Genomic DNA, 19,806 nt, shown 5'->3' with positions numbered 1-19,806 from the left:
AGCTGTCCTCGCTGGCCGCGCTGCCCCCACTCCTCCTCGATCTCCTATGCTTGAACATGTTCAACTGTAGATAAATTAATGTCAAACCACAGTATATGAAACAAATAATATGAAAATTACTGTATACATAGCTTAATTGATTAACTAAAAGAAACATACTAATCAAAAGTCATCCGCATCCGATGATGCTTCTTCGGCTCGTTGTTTATTCATACGCTCTTGATTTCGTTGGATCCTTACTGATCTTCTAACGACGACAGGTCGTTTGCGCTTTGACCTAGGTTCTTCAATTAAGTCGCTTGAATTGCAACAGAGATTTTCAAGGCCTTCTCCATTGGTCACATGGAATCGGTGAGCTATGTCTTGATTCGACGCCGCTTCTGGTTGAAAAACAGCGTCATCGTTGTCCCTGCTCGTATTCACGTAGTCAGCACTCTCTGGAGCGACGACTTGTGGGTTGACTTTGATTGCAACCCACCAAGCCCTAAGGCTTGGGTGAGGATATGGCAGGTAGTACACCTGTTTTGCCTGATTTGCAAGGACAACATCGCTCATACTGCTCGGAATCCTAGAGCTATGCTTCACCTCGACATTACCATACTTGTCGACACGAGTCCCACTATGAGCATCAAACCAGTCGCACTCGAAAAACACGACTTTAAGTTCTTTGGGGCCATCGAAAATCAACTCTACAATGTTTTGAAGAACACCGTAATAGTCCACTACTTTGTCATCGTCAACATATGAACTTGCCAACACACCACTATTGGTGGTGGCTGCCAATGGTCGACTCTTCTCCAATTTCGTGGTTCGGAAGCGATATCCATTTACATCATAGCGAGTATAGTTCCGGACGGACACAGAGGTATGTGCCATTTGCTGCAAGTCTGGGTGCACAGAGTTTTTGGAAACCTATACAAGGAATTAGTATATGCATTATATCTTCCAAGTCCAAAATTCAAAGATTAAGTATGGACAATGACAGAATGACAATTACTAACATAATTACGAAACCACTGCACGAAGTTTGGTCCACCTTTCAACCCATCACGTCGAAGATTTTCTAATTGGATGGCCGTAGGTTTACTAGTAGATTTCCAACATTCTTCATCAAACATGCTGGACATATTAGAAACATGGACATTACACACTATAGAAATTATGAGATGAGAAAATGGAAGTAACTATGAGGAAAACTTACTCGAACGCCTCCTGTGTGCTGTCAATATTGCTATACATATATAGCATTAGCGTGTTCAAATCTGATCCTTCAATGTGACGTACACTCCCTTTTCCAACTGCTTTACCCGGATTCGCAAAAATTTGAAGGGTGCTTTGGGGCGATTCATTTTCGACATGAAGTCGCACTGAAGGAGCAAACACATTGTTGGCTCGAGCGAAATACCTGGTTGAGAATTGAGATATCTCCTTAAGGGCAAAAGCCTCCGCAATACACCCTTCGACTCTAGCCTTGTTGCGAACAGACGCCCTGAGCTTTTTCAACGCCCTTTCTATAGGATACATCCACCTGAATTGCACTGGTCCGCCTACCAAAGCTTCCCAAGGCAAATGCACAATTAGATGTTGCATCACATTGAAGAATCCTGGCGGGAAAACCTTTTCAAATTTACAAATAAGAATTGGAATTTCTTTCTCAAATTTCTGCATCAACCTCTTCGATACCGTCTTTGCGCATACTTCCCTATAGAAGTAACTCAGCTCTGCAAATATGCTCCAAAGCTCATCCTTAAAATAGCCTCGAAACATCACGGGCATCAGCCTCTCCATAATAATATGGTAGTCATGGCTTTTCAAACCGATCAATTTACCGGTCTTCAGATTGACTGTCCGTTTCAGATTTGCCGCATATCGATCTGGAAATTTCAGATTCTTCAACCACTTAAATATTTCTTTCCTTTCATCTGGCTTGAGGCAGTAATCAGCTCGCGGCCTACTCTCATGCCCTTTATCGCTTACTTTCAACTCGAGCATCGGTCTCTTACAAATTTCAGCCATGTCTTTTCTTGCCTTCATATTATCTTTCGTTTTATCAGTCACATCGAAACATGTGCTTATGATGCTTTCAGCAACGTTACGCTCTTAGTGCATCAAGTCTATGTTGTGCGGCATGATCAAGGCTTTTGCATACGGAAGCTCCCATATTGATGAAATATGGGTCCAGTTGTGGTCCTCCCCGTAGCCTTGAAACCTATCATTTTCTCCTTGCTTCAGACAAGCATGCCATGCCATTATCTGCGGTGCAGTTTGCCTCTTTGGTGGCCCATTTCTGATTTTGGCTCCACTTCTGAATGCAGTAAGCGAATTCCTGAAATCATGCTTGAATGGAGTCCAACGTCGATGAGCATCAAAGAATGACACTTTCCCACCATGCTTCAATCTGAATGCATCCGTATCATTCATACATATGGGACAGCACAACCGACCATGAACACACCATCCAGACCAATCTCCATACGCTAGCAGATCATGCACTGACCATAAATAAGCAGCGCGCATGGTAAACTCCTTTTCAGTATGGCTGTCATAAGCCTTCACACCTCTCCACAATTGTTTCAGCTCTTCAATTAAAGGGCGAACAAACATATTCAGCTTTGGCCCTGGATGCTCGGGGCCTGGGATGACTAGTGCAAGGAACATGAACTCTTCTTTATTGACCAACTCAGGAGGAAGATTATATGGCACAATGAAGACAGGCCAACACGAGTAAGGGCTTGCACTGGTATTGAAAGGTGTGAATCCGTCCGTCGATAGACCAAGCCGTACACTCCTAGGGTCGTTTGCAAATTCAGGATCAAACTCGTCAAATGCCTTCCACGCATCACCGTCCGACGGATGGACCATTATGTCTGGATCAGTGACGAGACGTACACCATTCTTTGGCCACGTCATATGCTGAGCTATTTCCTTGTTGAGGAACAACCTTGAAAGCCGAGGAATGATGGGCAACCGACGAAGTTGCTTAGCTGCGACCTTCGTAACAACCAATTCACCCTCATCATTTGTCACCTCGACATATCTAGAAGCTTCGCAATGCTTACAACGGTCCAGCTTGTCATCCTCCTTAAAGAATAGCATGCAACTGTTGGGACACACGTCGATCTTCTCATATGTCATCCCAAGACCAGCCAACATCTTCTTTGCGAAGTACATATTCTTTGGCAACTTATGATTCTCCGGGAGAACCTCGCCCATCAGTTGGACGATGTCATTGTAAGCACTGTTTGAAATGTTGTGCTTCGACTTTATCGCCATTAGTCTTGTGAGAGTCCCAAGAACTGACATCTGAGTGTGCTCGTGCAGTCTCTCTTCTCCCGCGGCGAGTAGCCGGAAGAATTCCTGAGCATCGCGTGGAAGCTGCCCCGGCTCCTCAGCATTCATTTCAACGTCCCTACCAAGATCATGCAACATGTCGTCCATCCTATCATGATCATCATCAAGTTCCACCTCCGCGTCAACGTGTCTAATAGACTCTCCATGACAGTACCATACAAGGTAGTTCGGCATAAACCCACTTTTGCAAAGGTGTTTCTCCATTTCTTCCTTCTTCTGAGGCCACTTGTTCTCGCAGCGATTGCAAGGACACTTCACTAGACGACCAGTTGCATCTTTGAAAGCGTGCTCAAGAAAAACCTTTGTTACAACCATCCATTCATTCGAATGTGCCCCATCCTTTCTCCACCCGTCATACATCACCCTCCGATCACCGTCCATTTCAAAGGCTAATTAAACAAAAGATAAATAACATCAACGATCGTCCGTGGCTTAGGTGAACTCCCTATTAGGTAAAGGCCCTAAACCCACCCAAGAGTGTAGGCCGATGCTTGTGATTTGTGACGTGTAGCCTACGATTGCCGTGAAATTTCGGCAGCATAACCCCGCTGCTCTCCAAGCACACGCCTGAACATGGTGTGTTGGAGAACAACTGGGTTACACAACCGAAATTCCCCGTCAATCGTAAGGCACATGTCACAAATCACAAGCATCGGCCTACACTCTCAGGCTGTCCAAAATACGTGGACAATTCCGGAACGGCAAACCTCACAAGCCAATGTGACGTTCGCTGTTCCCGAACGGGTGACACATACGGTTCGCTACGGTTAATGATTAAAACTAAACTCTAAACATTAAAAAATAACTCGGAGACAAATATGAATTTGAATTAAAGCAAACAACAGTTAAACTAATCACAACACGACAAGATGACTAATATAAATTAATGACTTTCAACATAAAAAGTGACTTTGGCTTGTTCCCACATAAAAAGTGACTTTAAGTGACTTTGACTTGAAGCCTATATGATGGTGAACAAGTTTCTTTAAGTGACTTTGGCTTGTTCCCACATAAAAAGTGGAGAAAAATGCCCCCAAAGATCAGCTGCTAGGCATTTCTGTAACTGAATTTGGAAGCACTGAGCGTAAAAGTACTCCCAAATACTCCCAAATACCCTACCTAGCTACTACCAGCATAGATTTTTTTCATCACCAAGGTACCAGATCAGTGGCACCACCAATGTAGCAGCAGATCCAGCAATGTAGGCCACATCCTTCATGGTCATAATATGAGTTTACCAAACGGAGAATCATGAGGCAAGGCAATGCGCTGCGCCCACTGACTCTACAACCGAAAAAGGAAGCAGGAAATCAATGGCTGGACCTGGCGTGCTCATATCCTTCGCAACATGCAGCGGCTATGTCCTATCCTATGTGCTAGGATAGGAACGCAAAATCTGCAGCTTTGCAGACGTTTGTTTATGTTTTATACTGGAGTATGAACCCATCTACGCGACGTAACGGCCGGCAAAATGTGAGAAGTTGATGGCAGAATAAAAGAGAAAAACAAAGGATAACACATGCATGCTCTCGAGACTCGAGCTCAACTGGACACATCACACATCGCAGGCTAAACAAAAGCTGCACAGGTCTGGTTGTTTTCTTTTGCTTTTGGTTTAGGCTCATTTCTTGGGCCGTTGCGCAACCAACCTGTGAGAATTTAGAATAGCGGAGACAAGAACTGGGTCAGATCTTAAAGGTACCTGCCCACCGGTTCCCTCGAGCTCGAGGCGGATATCAACTTATTGAGCTTCCTCCACTTCCCAACAGACAGCAAGCACAGCAGCCTTGTTATCTATCTATCTTCCCAAAGCTGAAGAAGGAGGCCCAGAAGTTAACAGTCGGGCCTTGTAATTAACCGGAGAGAAATACGAAAACTAGTAGCGAAAGGAAAACAAAGAAGTGAACTGGATGGACTGAGCTGAAGAATCCATATATATCACATGCATGATATCCACTGCGGAAACAGAGATTTTCGGTTGAGCGCAGGGCAGGGCAGGATTGCGCAGAGAGTAGAATGGACAATGCATCGGACTAGCAAGCGGTGGCTTCCTTACCGGTGTCGGAGTAGGTCGATCCAGATCCGTCCGGTTGGATCTCCGCCGCGCCGTGGCGGGTTCGGAGGCGGCGGCGAGAGGTGGGGCGGCGGCGGAATGGTGATGAGAGACGGACGGAGTGCGGAGGAGGGGGAGAGCCTACACGCGATGAGGCCGAGATGGATCCGGAGATGGATCCTGGACTTGGGGTTGGGAGCAGGCCGGCGGCTGTGGTCGGGTGGTAGGCTAGCTGTGGCTGAGTGCGCCAGACACGAGCGAGAAGGTCGGGCTGAGTGCGGCGCTGCGGGATTGGGACGAACGAGCGAGTGCGGCAGGCCGAGATGGACGATTTAGGGCCACTATTTTCGTCGGCCTCAGTGAGGCCGACGAAAATACGCCACATTTTCGTCGGTCCAGAGGCCCACGAAAATAACTTCCGTATTTTCGTGGGCCTGCCCACGAAAATATACCCCGGCCCACGAAAATACGCCACATTTTCGTCGGTCACGAGGCCGACGAAAATAACAACCGTATTTTCGTGGGCCGGCCGACGAAAATAACACGGCCCACGAAAATTTATGCGTTTCTTGTAGTGTAATTACAGGGAACTTTGTAGTTTTCCGATAGGCAAAGTTATAGCAACCAAAATTATCGTGTAATCCATCTTTTCTAGCCTTTGTTTGATAATGTAGCTCGTGAACCCGGCAGAAGCTGTCTGCAAATGGTTCCATTGCTTGGCTTCGGAGTGCCCAGATATAAACAATAAGCCTAACGATAGCGTTAGGGGTCAGCTGATGAAAATAGATACCGAACCTCTTCAGTACCTCTCCAATAATCCCATGTAGGGGGAACCTTAATCCAGCCTTTAGAAAACTTTTAAAAATAACAATCTCATCCTTCTCTGGCTTCGGGGTAGTCTCTTCTCCACCGAAGCGCAACAACTTCTTCTGATTTTCAGTAAAAAAGCCCGCTTTTACCATCTTGGACAAATCAGCCTTCGAAACAGTAGATTTCCCGAAGTCCAAGTGGCTCGGCTTGCTTGGCATGGCAATGCGGTAATCATCTTCGGAATCAGTTTCCTCAATATCTTCTTCCTCTGCTTCAGCGATTGCTTGTTCTGCTTGTTTTGCATCATCATGAGGGATCTTTTCTGAAGTCACTAGACCCGATCGTTGCATGGCTTCGGAGATGGGAAGAGTCTCCGAAGCTTCAGTTTCCTCCCCCTCGCGCTCAACCCTGGCGGTAGAGCGGACTCTGGCCATTCAATTATGAACTTGTGAAACTTTAAAATTTTCTTCCTCCGAAGCAGGTTTCAAACTGGAGCTTTGTTCGTTTCTAACAGACAAGCTTCGGCGATGGTTAAAAATTTTGGCAGGAAAACAGTGCAAATAGCAATGAATGCTGTGGTAACTTCACACCTACTCGTCTGTTTATATAGTGCTGCAGGTAAGAAGGCGAAGCGCCAGAGTTTTTACACCAGGCGCACACCCGCTTGCGCTCGCTGCGCGGTGGACCGCAGGGACAAACAGTAAACTCTGCAAGGTGGGACCGCTGCGTGCTGGGAAATTAAATCGTTTCTCGGCAACGAGCTCAGGGAAGGTGTTTTTTGGACCTTCGGCTCCCCGAAGCTTAAGAGACTTTTTTCACGGATCAAGCTCGTTACGAAAAACGATCTAGCACCGCGAAAGGGGCTACTATTGGGTCTATGCTTCGTCGCCGAAGGTCTTCAAGGGAGAAGCGGCTTAAAATGTGTGAGCAGGTATCTTAGGACTCGTATCAGAAAGGGAAAAGCTACAAAGGTTGACACAGCGTCGAAGCTGTGAAGCAGGAAAGCTTCGGCATGTTCGCAGAAAAGGGAACCGACTTAAAGATGAAAAGGCCATTTAGACCTCGATAGAGTGCTATAGAATTATCACCAAATGTAAAGGGCATGTATGTAATTTTGTATGGGTTGTACCCCGTGCCTATAAATAGGTGAACAGTACCCCCGTACTGTTCACGTTGACTTGGCATTTGCTTTTGCGTCACACTTGTATTTTCATCTCCTTCCAAGCCGAAGGTACATTTATAATTCGATATTGTCTCTATTTCTCTATGATGATATAATAAAGTTAAATGAATGATGTTATATGATTATTCGTGCTATCTTTTATGTTTCATATGCTTCGTCTTTCATTAATGTATACTGTGATGATGAAGGTTCGTCCTTCATGACCTTCGTCCGGAGATCGTTATATCCTAAGGGAAATAATGCCTCAAAGGACGAAAGACTTTATCGTTTAACATTCTCTGTGTTGCCTTGTTCTTAACTCATAGCATTTGAGAACAAGTCCCCAACAATATGCTTTATGGTACAAATAATATTGCCACTGCGTAGACAATTTTATTACGAAGCTAACGCAACTTGAACGGGTTAAATCAGAATTAAAATGCAGAAGATATGAATTTTCTAACCCTTTGTATTTATTTTTATATTATAAATCAATTTCTAGAATTCCTTTATAAAGTCAGGGGCTATTTTACAAAATTCTGGGACCTGGATGTAAGGATTCCATTATAGCCGAGGACGGTGGGTTAGTATTTGAGTTCTTCAAGGGCTTTTATATAAAGAGGTGCGCGGCGAAGGGGTATGATCTAATATGGGCCGCTCAGATCTAAATCATCGGCACAGATTAGACCAATAATCCAAGTGAACCGGTATGCGCTATCAGTCGTTGATTGTGAGATCAGTGGCCCAGATTTAAAACAATGAGATCAAATCTTACGCGCCTAATTTGGATCGGACGGTCGGGATCACAATCCAAACCGGTATGCCATTGTGGTCGTTGATCTAACGATCTGCGGCGCAGATTAGGTTTAAATGAACACAAATCTTGCCCTACCATCCACCGATTAGTAGTCACGTAGCCACCTAGCCGAACGGGTATGCACGGTCCAATCCGAGCCGTTCATGACCGGATCAGTGGCCAGGCGACTTCATCTCCCCTCCCCCCGAGCAGAGACGCGGCGGCGCCGCCGCCACCAACGGCGAGGCACACGAGCGAGCCCCGATCAGACCCCTACCCGAGCCCCTAAACTAGCAACCGAACGCAGCTACACAAAGAGAGAGCTAGACGAACCGGCTGAGGGGTTTCCTACTGGTTATCGTGGCGCGACAGAGCTTGACCACGCGGGGCGGCAGGTGACGAACTCCAGCGTGGAATTCTGGTGAGGCCGACCAGTCACATGCTTCTAGTGTTGCTCGCACAAGTCACACACGCCCTGCAGATGCTCCCGCGATGTTCCGAGGCCGATCACCTAGAGCTCAACGATGAGATGCGGGCGTGGCGTGATTATTGTTCACCAGCGGCGGGGTGATTTCCACCCCGGAAACGTGATTATGGCGGCACGGGAGTAGCGGTGTGGGGTGAGGGAGCTGCGGCGCCCAGGGTCCCCGGATTTAGTAGAGCTGATGTCGCGATCAAGGCCGAGGAGAACGGCAGATTTCCCCGATCCGCGCGGGTTCGTTCCTCAGAGTACGCAGGGTTGTTCCAGGGTGGGGGACGATCCTGGCAACGTGATCCCACCGATCAGCGACTGGGCGCGTGAGCAAGCACACTAGCAATGGGCCCGCATGGCGGTGACGCGGATGACCCAGGGGCCCTAGCCGTCAGTGCAGTGCGGTTGGGCTGAACGCGCGGGGAAAGTGGATGTTGGGCCGCGCGGGATGGGGAGTGGGGATGGGCTGAGATGCACAGATCTGGCCCATGTGCATGTCTTCCTTCTCTTTTCTTTTTTTTTCTTTTTCGGGTTTCTTTTCAAGTTCCAAATATAAAGATTCAAACTATCTTTTAAATTCCTGGTTTCAGATTTCCAAATATTAAATACCATCCTAATGTGAATATTAATCCCACTAATTTTAATATTATTTCTTTATTCTCCTTCCATTATTTAATTCTAGCAATAAGATTATTACAATTTCCTTTGTCACTTTCTATTTTATATTTTCATTTATAATTTGAGGTAAAATAAAATGTATCCCATCAATATCATAAACATGAGATGCACATTTCTTTATTTATTTATGGGTTAATTGACAAATTTTACTCCATTAATTGGTTGTGAAAAGGGAAGGGTCCTAATAAATTTCCAAAGGCTTCAAAAATTCTCAAAACACTATCATAAATATGTTTATTTATTTCTTTTATTATTTTTCACTTATACCAATTTTGGGATTTACATGTTGTTAATATGTTCAAGGGGCAAAGTATGCTAGGAGATTCTATAGTTTATGCATGTGTGACAATATCAACTAGCAAACAAATGTGGGACACACTAAAGGCCAAATATGGAGTTTCTAACGTGTGTAGTGAATTTTATGTCATGGAGCAGTTTCATGACTACAGAATGACTGATGGTAGTTCTATAGTAGAACAAGCTCATGAAATATATATGCTGGTGAAAGAACTCAAGGTTTTTGGTTGTGTGCCATCGGAAAAGTTTATGGCAGGCCACACTAATGCTAATCTATACAAATTTTGCTACTTCTCTAAAACATAAGAGACAAGAGTTTGGCATTACTGACCTCATTGTCTTTTTAGATGTTGAAGAGAAGGCAAAAAATAAAGATGTAATGGCAATAAAGTTGTTGAGGGGAATTCTAGTGCCCATGTGGTGCCAAAATCCTCAAAAGTTCCACAAAAAATTCAAGCAAGAGCTCAAATAAAATAACATGACTCCTTTTAAGAAGAATAAGAATAACAAGGAAAAATGCGACTATTTCACTTTTGGCAAGCCTAGGCATAATGCCAGGGAGCATGAGGAAGACAAGTGGAAACCAAACAACAAATCTACAAATATGGTTGAAGTTGGTGGAGGAACTTTGGGGTGTGGTAATTGATTACCTACTATTCTTTTAGTTTGTCATCCACTTGATTGGCGACACATGGATAATATTCATGGATGTGCTAATATTTCTTTGTTTTCTTCTTACCATATCAAGAGAAGTTCTTTCTTATCGATAGGGAATGGAGCGTGTGTGGTTGTTCATAGTGTTGGTACAGCCGATCTAAATCTTACTTCATAAAAGACTGTGTAACTGAAGAACATGTAGCATATCCCCTTGAGAAGAAAGAATTTAATTAGTGGTTTGTTGTTGTGTCGAGATGGCTACAAACATATGTTTGATTCTAGTATATGTATATTATCTCAGTATTGAATTTTTATTAGTAAAGGCTATAAGAGCGAAGGCTTTTCCTGCTTGTCTTTAACAAATGCTTGTTTTTAATTTATGAACCATGTGAGCCATGTCAATGAGATAAATATTTTCCATTGACATTTATGTCATATAAATTTTAGTTGTATGGCACACTTTGTTGATATGAATTTAATCCGAAAAATTGATTTGGTCAAAGGTTCTAAATGCCATGTATGTGTGCAATTGAAGCGATCTCACAAGCCACACAAGGCTATGACGATGAGAGACTTGGTATAGTTAGAACTAATCCATTCTAATTTGTGTGAAATAATGGTGAGTTGACCAAAGGTGGCAAAAGATACTTAATGATGTTCATATGATTGCATTAGATTCTGATACGTGTGCTTGTTAGAATTAAAATATGAAGCAGTACATTATTTTAAGATCTATAAATTTGAGGTAGAAAATCAACTTGAGAAGAAAATTAAATGGTTGCAGTCTGATCATGGGGGAGAATATTTCTCAATTGAGTTTTCTAAGTTTTGTATGGAGCACGGTATTATTCATGAGAGAATGCCACTATACTCACCACAATCCAATAGGATTGATGAGAGAAAGATCATACTCTAACTGAGTTGGTTAATGCCATGCATGTTAGTAATAGTGGGACTATCTTAGGAATGATACTGTGAGAAAATTATGACAACACGCCATATGTTGAATAAAGTACCCATAAAGAATAAAAAATTATACCATTCGAGAAATGAGAGAAGAGATTAAATCTCTCTTACCTACAAACATGAGGTTGTTTGGCCAAAGTGAATTTGTCAATCAACAATAAATAAAAGCTTGGACTAAATATTGTTGATTATGTATTTCTTGTATATGCTTTTAACAACATAGATTAAGAATTTTTAATAATAAATTTTGGAGTACCTAACATGAATGTTGTTACAATTATGGAGTCTAAAGATGCTACATTTTTAGTAGGGATGAAAACGGGACGAATATAGCTAGATATAGGGTCATCCTGTATCCTACCCTAATGTATTTCTCTCGGATACGGGACCGGCTACGAGTAGTTAAGATTCGGGACGGATACAGGACGGGACCGGGTACTAATCTGGGCGGGTAAGAAACGGATAACGGATACTATTCGGGTAGGTATTAGATAATTGTCGGGTAGTTCATCCCGATAATATTAATTGTCCAACTATCCAATAAATACATAAATTAAGCAATACATAATCATGTATATGATAGATCAAATGTAGAAAAGGAAACCGATAAAATTGGCAACATGCAGTTCAAAGTTACTAATCACAAGGACAGTGTAAAACCAACACCACGATATTAAAAACATCATAAAATATTCTAGTTTCATTAAAAAATTACAAATAAGTTACAAAAACTAATAAACATTGTATACGAAGATAACTCAAATCCTCATATGAAAATGATAAAGTAAAGTACTCATTATGTTGAAACTTAGATACTTACATTGATTTCACATGTAACTCATATAAATAAGTGAAAGTGAAATGGAAAAACGCGGGCATCTTATAAGTCTTATGATCCAATCATTTTTATGGTTATATATAAACATATGTTGTGCCTCCGTAAAATTTCATGATTTTTAGGATATTTATATATTATTAATTTCTTGTCGTAGAAAATCATTAAAATACAATTAAATCCATAAAAATAACGTAGCGTCGACCCAAAATTGCAAATAAGTTACCAATACTAATAGATGGTCTAAAAAAGATAACCTTAAGTTCCCACGTGGAGATAACCTTAAGCCCCCCACATAAAAATGATAGTCTATTAATTTGATATAAATTTGGACATTATTTCAATAATTTTAGCCTAAAGATATGTTTAAACAAAAAAAAAATGATGTACTACAAAGTTATAGATCCCTTCGAGCTCTACAATTTTCATATAAACTTTATCTTCATTCGATTTAATATTTAAAAGTTATGATTTTATAACTATATTATTATGCGTAAAAAGAAAAAACAGGTACCTGAATTCCGGGTACCCGTATTCGACCCGAATATCTGGGTATTTACCGGGTAGTCCTCGCTCCGTATCTGACCGGAATCTGAAGCTGCAGAATCTGGGTATTACTCGATATCCGCCTCGAATATAAAAATACACGAATTCGTATCCGAAAAACGAGTATTTGCACTATTCATATCCAGTACCCGACGGGTATACCGACCCGTTTTCACCCCTAATTTTTAGAGCGATTTCTTATAAAAAATACATATAGTACAATACACATAACACTTCTAGTCATGAATCTACTTTACCTGAGATGCATGAACTAGTAATATATGCTGATATTGAAACCCATATGGAAAATCTAGAGAAGTATAATACTATAGTTACTCGAAAGAGTAAAAAGCAAAAGATTGTAAAGTCTTTTGATGGAGACTATAGTATATACCTTGTGGATGACACTCCTAAAACCAGAGATTGGGCATATTCATCTCTTGATGACGACGTATGAAAGGAAGCTTTTTAGAGTGATATGAACTTAATTATGAATAATAGAACTTGAAAGGTAGTTGATCATCCTTATGAGTGCAAACCTATAGAATGTAAATGGGTCTTCAAGAAAGAGCTTAGACCTGGTGATACTATTGAGAAATACAAGGCGAGGCTTGTGGCTAAGAGTTATATCTAGAAAGAAGACAAAGATTATTTTTATACTTATTCACTAAACCCTAAACCCTAAACAGGACTTAGAAGGAGAGGAGGCATAAGAAGTTTCTACGAAGAGAAGATGTGTGTAACTTGTCTAAACATTGAAATGACATTATTGTACTCCCTCGAATATGAAGAGTGACTATGCAATAAAGAGGGTAAATGAGTAATTTATATGAAGATGTGGGGAGGCTCGGCCCTGTAATTACATTAATAGCGACCGCTACAGGTTTTGACTATTCGCAAATGTTACGCTTGTTGCTTCTTCGCCTCCGAGGAGCCTTTGAATGTATAATAATGTCGAAGGTTAGGCATTAAGAATCTCCTTTAATGTTCATGTGTACTCTATCTTTGATTGCTTATACAAGAAAATGAGAGCTTTGGATCATTGGTCAATTCTGTGATATCAAACTTTCAGCTAAACGATAAATTTATCATATGTATATAAAGAATCTTTGGAAACTCATCATACCTTCTATCCTCTATTCCTCTGTAGCCTTCGAAAAAAAGAAGGCTCAAACCATTTAATTGTGTTACTCTATCCTTGTTTTTTCAGAATTCGGCCGATCACAACAAGTGCTATTGAAAATGACTAAATTTTTAGCCAATGTTTTTTCTACAATGACATGTGAGTGGCTATCATAGCTGTCTTTTCTCTGCTCATAGATTATTGTAAAAAAAGTTGTCGCAGCCAAACTGGTCTTAAATTTTCAATCATAGAATTATTGAAATAAACTTTCCATCAATCATACAACAGTTGTATCATTCGCCATTCAAAGATAGCGACTCCCCACCTAAAAATCATCAGAGGTGCCTGTGACACTATTTCATTTGTTTGTCATTACCAAACCTCACATTCGGTGGCTTGATAAAGAAGAGGCATGGGAGGAGACCAAGAGCCTTGACCAAGCAAACACCTCTCACTTATGCAAGGACACATTTTTCGAATATCCGCAGCATATCCGGGTATCTAGATATATCTTCCTGGATATCCGAATATCTGGATAGTATAGTTTGGATATCGAATATAGATATAGGATGACTGATATTCGTCGGATTTCGGATATCTAGATATATCTTCCTGGATATCTGAATATCTTTTTAGATAGGTGCGTGCATTTTGATAATTTCGTGAAGAAAAAATATACAAATATCCTTAGAAATTCATAAAATTTTAAGCAGACGTAAGATATGACTATATATAATCCTCAAAATGTTTGGACTATAAAGTTCCCAAGATGCCATCGCTTCTTCCATTTCACTTCCATTTGTTGCGGGAGTTACAAGTGAAATCATTCTAAGTGTCCAAGTTTCAGCATAATCAATATTTTACTTTATCATTTTATGTGGGACTTGAGGTTATCTTATTCTAGAATATTTATTAGTCTTGGTAACTGATTTGCATTTTTTGTCGACACTAGAATATTTTACGAATTTAATTGTTTTTGATGATTTTCTACAGAAAAAATTAATAATGCATAAATAGTCTTAGAAATACATATAATTTTACGGAGGAATAACATATGTCCATAATCCTAAAAAATGTTTGGATTATAAAAATCCATAAGATGCCTATGTTTTTTATTTCACTTCCACTTGTTGCGTGAATTACACATGGAATCACTCTAAGTATCTAAGTTTCAACATAATCAATACTTCAGTTTATCATTTTCACGCGAGGGCTTGAGGCTATCTTCTTATAAAATGTTTATTAGTCTTGGTAACCAATTTGCATTTTTTTGTTTACATTAGAATATTTAATGAGTTTAATTGTATTTTGATGAATTTCTGTAGAAATCAATTAATAATACAAAATAGCCACAGAAATTCATGAAATTTTATGGAGACACAACATTATTTCACATATAATCCTAAAAAATGTTTGGACCATAAAATCTACAAAATTTCAATATTTCTTCCAATTCACTTCCACTTGTTTGTCTGAGTTATACGTCAAATCACTCAAAGTATTCAAGTTCCAAAATAATCAGTAATTCATTTTATTATTTTCATGTGGGGACTTGAGGTTATCTTTTTATACAATGTTTATTAGTCTTGGTAATTTATTTACAGTTTTTGGTCGACACTATAATAGTTTAAGAAGTTAATTGTATTTTGATGATTGTCTAAAGAAAGAAATTAATAATAAACAAATAGTCTCAAAAATTCATGAAATTTTATGGAGGCACAACATATTACATATGTCCATATATAATCTTCAAAAATGTTTAAACCATAAAATTCACAAGATGCTAGTGTTTTCTCCATTTCACTTTCACTTATTGTGTAATTTACACGCGAAATCAATCCAAATTTCAACATAGCCAATACTTCATTTTGTCATTTTCATGTGGGGACTTGTGGTTATCTTCTTGTAAAATGTTTATTAGTCTTGATAACATATTTGCAATTTTCGTTAGACACTAGAATATTCTATGAATTTAATTGCATTTTAATGATTTTCATTGGAAAGAAATTAATAATACACAAATAGCCTTAGAAATTCATGAAATTTTACGGAGGCACAACATATATCCATATATAATCCTAAAAATGTTTGGACCATAAAATGTACAAGATGTCATTGTTTGTTTCATTTCACTTCTACTTATTGCGTGGGCTATAGGTGAAATTACTCTAAGTATCCAAGTTTTAACTTAATCAATACTTCACTTTATCATTTTCATGTGGGGACTTGACATCATCTTCTTATATAATATTTATTTGTCTTGTTAACTTATTTGCAACTTTTGGCCGACACTAAAATATTTTATAAATGTAATTTTATTTTGATGATTTTCTGCCGAAAGAAATTAATAATACATAAATAACCTTAGAAATTCATAAAATTTTATAGAGGCACAAGATATGTTCACATATAATCCTAGAAATGTTTGAATTCAAGAAGTGGCTAAATAATTACAACAACTATGATATATGTAGAATGATGTCTTACTTTGAACGCGGACCAATTCCTATGTTCTATATATATATATATATATATGGTAGGTATAACGGGAGCCCTGGGCTTCCAATAGTTAAAGGAAGCCCAGGTCGATCATCCCTGCAACCTGGTTCAACCCAGCGCACCGACTAGACCAGACTGTCGGTTGCACCACCCGCGCCCACGTCTGTGCGCGCAAAAAAGGAATGCATGCATAAGTCAAACACGTCCCTTGCATGCGCATAAATTTAGGAAAGATATGTGTGGCGGTTTCTATTTTTAAATGCTTTATTTCCTCCATAAATTTAGGATCACTGCAACAGCCATGCAACTAGACTCGTAAGGACCATTTTATGATATATACTGCTACTAAATATGCTACCCTGTGTAGATAATTATACAATTCAGTATACTGCGTAAAAATCTGTTACCAGCTGCATGCACACGAATTTATGATAAAAATAATGTGCAATGAAAGGAAATGAATTGCACGTATAAAAACAAAAAATCGTATTTCATGTTTTATTTCCTTCATAAATATAGGATCCCTCCAACAGCCATGTAGCTAAACACATTAGATCTAGTTTATGATATATATTGATACAAATTATACTACATGGTGTAGCTATTTATGCAATTCATTACACTGCGTAAAAAATCTGGCATGTTGTTCACTGGTGGACGCATCTCCGGGTTGGAGCGTAATAACCTTAAGTTTTGCGCATAAAATCTTTCAATTATAAGCGTAAATACCGAGCCAATGCGAGAGATTGATAGCTCTAGTAGGTTGTTATTATGATCCTATTTTTATGGCAGATCCGAAAAACGTGGCAGCCGCATGCATGCGGTTATACAGATCCAAAAATTATGGCAAAATGCATGCATGAGTCAAACACGTTCCCTTTCATGTGAGTAAATTTAGGAAAGATATGTGTGGCAGTTTCTATTTTAAATGCTTTATTTCCTCCATAAATATAGGATCGCTGCAACAGCCATGCAGCTAGACTCGTAATGACCATTTTATGATATATACTGATACTAAATATACCACACTGTGTAGGTAATTATGCAATTCGGTATACTGCGTAAAAATCTGTTACCAACTGCATGCACACAAATTTATAATGGAAAGAATATACAATGAAAGGAAATGAATTGCATGCATAAAAACAAAAAATCGCATTTAATTTTTTATTTTCTTCATAAATATAGGATCCCTCCAACAGCCATGCAGCTAAACGCATTAGAACTAGTTGATGGTATATACTGATACAAATTATACTACACGGTGTAGGTATTTATGCAATTCGTTACACTGCATAAAAAATCTGGCATGTTGTTCACTGGTGGACGCATCTCCGGATGGAGCATAAAAACCTTAAGTTTTGAGCATAAAATCCCTCAATTATAAGCGTAAACACCGAGTCAATGTGAGAGGTTGGTAGCTCTAGTAGGTTGTTATTACTATCCTATTTTTATGACAGATCCGAAAATATGGTAGCCGCATGCATGCGGTTTCTATTTTTATACAGATCCAAAAATTATGGCAAAAATCGTGAGAGTTTCCATTGCAGGCGCGCAAATTATGAACAACATAAATCAAGGAATTGCCTTTCCAATGTGCATGCAGTAAACTGATATACGAACTCCGTGTTTAAGCATAAAATCATACAGTTTTTGGCGTAAATAATACATGTGGTAGGCATAAAACACAATAATCGAAAAGAAAACTGCGCCGGATCGGAGGATGTCACGCGTGATCATCGCTGTGCGCATCTCGGGCCTTCCGTGACGCCGCTCGCTCGAAGATCGCGCCTCATGCGTCGCCGTCGCTACTCGCACGTCGACGGGCGTCGCTTGCTCGCCGGCCTTGGAAGTGCCGCCTCCTCGGGACCTCGGGGATGCCGCCGGTTGCCCGCACAAGGGCCTCGCTGTTGCTCGCCCTCTGGATCGGGGAGCCGCCGCCACCGACCTGGGAACCGCCGCAACTACTCCGGATCGAGGAACCTCCGCCACCGCGCGTCGAGGTCATGGAGTTGCGGCCACCGGCTGGGGGTCCACCGCCGAGCACGCTCTGGGGCAACCGCCATCGTCGCACGCGGCGTCGCTAATGAATCGGGGTGAAGCGTAAAAAACTGTACCCTAGCACTTCGGATCCTGTTTTATAGACGTCCTGATGTGGTCCGGCTCGACCGGATTGCACCGTCCGACCTGGGCTTCCTCTAGTTATTGAAAGCCCAGGGCTCCTAATATATATATATATATATATATATATATATATATATATACGGCAGCACTAAAATGCACCCATGTGTATTTTAGTTTGTGGATGCACAGACCCCAAGACTCCCTGTTCGAACGTCCCCGGCTCTGTTTCCTATGTTTGTTTTCTTTTTTTTCCAGCTATGCTTTGATGCTCGTTTCTTCTCGAATTCCATTTTTTATCTCTCCCTTTTTTCCCCTCGTGGACGAAGCAAAGCAAGCAAGACGACCTTGCATCTGAGACTGTACTGTTTCTCTTGCCATTGAGTTTTCCCCTAAGATTCCTTTTTGGCTGCCATTGTTCAGGCCGACAGCACTCGCCCGCTGCATCCATTTCAGCACTGATGTAAACAAAATGATTGCAACTGCTGGTGTGTTGTAATTGCAACTACTGGTGTGGTGTGGATGCAACTGCTGAGTTGCTCTGATGTGATTGCAAGTACTGAATAACTCTGGGAAATTTTGTTAAAAAATATGATTGCAACTGCTGGTCTGGTGTAATTGCAACTGCTAGTCTGGTGTGATTGCAACGTCTATATAACTATGTCCAAAAATCTGTTAAACAAACAATGATTGCAGCTGCTGTCTGGTGTAATTGCAACTGCTGGTCCGATGTGATTACAACTTTTATATAACTATGTCCAAAACTCTGTTAAACAAACATTGATTACAACTGTTGTCTGGTATAATTGCAACTACTGGTCTGGTGTGATTGCAACTTCTATATAACTATGTCCAAAAATCTGTTAAACAAAACAATGCTCGCAACTGCTGTCTAGTGTAATTGCAACTGCTGGTCTGGTGTGATTGCAACTTCTATATAACTATGTCCAAAAATCTGTTAAACAAACAATGATTGCAACTGCTGGTCTGGTGTAATTGCAACTGCTGTGATTGCAACTTCTATATAACTATGTCCAAAAATCTGTTAAACAAAACAATGATCACAACTGCTGGTCTTGGTGCAGACTGAAGTTGTCAGGGCCTGCGTGTCGGTTCGGCCTGGGTGGGGCGGTTGGCTCGGACCAGGTGCTCCTGGCGCGTAGGTTTGGCCTGGGTGCATTCTCTATATTGAATGCACCCAAGTGTAATATATAAATACAATATATATATATATATATATGTACTAACTATTAAGACGACACTGTAGACTGCCCCCGCCAAACAACCGCGCCCGATCAATCCGTCCGCCGCGAACCGTACGCCGTGAACCCCGCCTCTGCGAACCTCCCGCCGCCGCGAACCTCTCGCCGCTGCAATTCGCCTAAACAACTGCGCGCCCTCCGTGCGTCCGCCCGCCGCAAACATCGATGCAGTCCGTTG

The 19,806-nt window shown here is 40.8% G+C and overlaps 1 long non-coding RNA gene across 1 annotated transcript; it reads right to left on the bottom strand.

The window, feature by feature from the left end:
• Nucleotides 1-4,463: 4,463 nt before the first annotated feature.
• LOC118476656 (uncharacterized) lies at nt 4,464-5,632 on the bottom strand. The gene is made up of 3 exons (XR_004857130.1): nt 5,408-5,632; nt 5,054-5,163; nt 4,464-4,564 (listed from the first exon to the last, which is right to left on the bottom strand). It is a non-coding gene; the product is annotated as an uncharacterized lncRNA (long non-coding RNA).
• Between the last annotated feature and the right edge of the window lie 14,174 nt (nt 5,633-19,806).

This window comes from Zea mays, chromosome 3 (genome assembly GCF_902167145.1).
Source record: "Zea mays cultivar B73 chromosome 3, Zm-B73-REFERENCE-NAM-5.0, whole genome shotgun sequence".
Taxonomy (NCBI): Eukaryota; Viridiplantae; Streptophyta; class Magnoliopsida; order Poales; family Poaceae; genus Zea; species Zea mays.
The sequence above is the reverse complement of the archived record's forward strand: the minus strand, read 5'-3'. Positions and strand labels throughout refer to the sequence as shown.